This window comes from Arachis ipaensis, chromosome B7, assembly GCF_059453495.1.
Source record: "Arachis ipaensis isolate K30076 ecotype BB chromosome B7, ASM5945349v1, whole genome shotgun sequence".
NCBI classification, from domain to species: domain Eukaryota; kingdom Viridiplantae; phylum Streptophyta; class Magnoliopsida; order Fabales; family Fabaceae; genus Arachis; species Arachis ipaensis.
In genome coordinates, this window is record NC_142442.1 from 49,055,800 (window position 1) to 49,056,657 (window position 858).

Here is an 858-nt window from a genome sequence, read left to right on the forward strand (position 1 = left end):
TGGATGATGGAAAAGGCTTGCTATTGCTAAACCTGCTTCTTCCACCATTGTTAAAGCCTTGTTGAGGCTTTTGATCCTTCCATGAGAAATTTGGATGATTTCTTCATGATGAGTTATAGGTGTTTCCATAAGGTTCACCTAAGTAATTTACCTCTGCTATTGCAGGGTTCTCAGGATCATAAGCTTCTTCTTTATGAGAAGCCTCTTGAGTACTGTTGGATGCAGCTTGCATTCCATGCAGACTCTGAGAAATCATATTGACTTGCTGAGTCAATATTTTATTCTGAGCCAATATGGCATTCAGAGTATCAACTTCAAGAACTCCTTTCTTCATAGGCATCCCATTACTCACAGGATTCCTTTCAAAAGTGTACATGAACTGGTTATTAGCAACCATGTCAATGAGTTCTTGAGCTTCTGCAGGCGTTTTCTTTAGGTGAATGGATCCACCTGCAGAAGTGTCCAGTGACATCTTAGATAGCTCAGATAAACCATCATAGAATATATCTAGGATGGTCCATTCTGAAAGCATGTCAGAGGGACACTTTTTGGTCAACTGTTTGTATCTTTCCCAAGCTTCATAGAGGGATTCACCTTCTTTCTGTCTGAAGGTTTGAACATCAGCTCTAAGCTTGCTCAGCTTTTGAGGAGGAAAGTACTTGGCTAAGAAAGCCGTGACCAGCTTATCCCAAGAGTTCAGGCTATCTTTAGGTTGAGAGTCCAACCAGATTCTAGCTCTGTCTCTTACAGCAAAAGGGAAAAGCATGAGCCTGTAGACTTCAGGATCTACTCCATTAGTCTTAACAGTATCACATATCTGCAAGAATTCAGTTAAGAACTGAAAAGGATCTTCAGATG

At 40.7% G+C, this 858-nt stretch overlaps 1 non-coding gene across 1 annotated transcript; it reads left to right on the plus strand.

Annotated features, from left to right (window-relative positions):
• Positions 1-526: 526 nt before the first annotated feature.
• LOC148551094 (small nucleolar RNA R71) lies at positions 527-634 on the plus strand. Its single transcript, XR_015893561.1, has one exon. It is a non-coding gene; the product is annotated as a small nucleolar RNA R71 (small nucleolar RNA).
• The last annotated feature ends 224 nt before the right edge of the window (positions 635-858 follow it).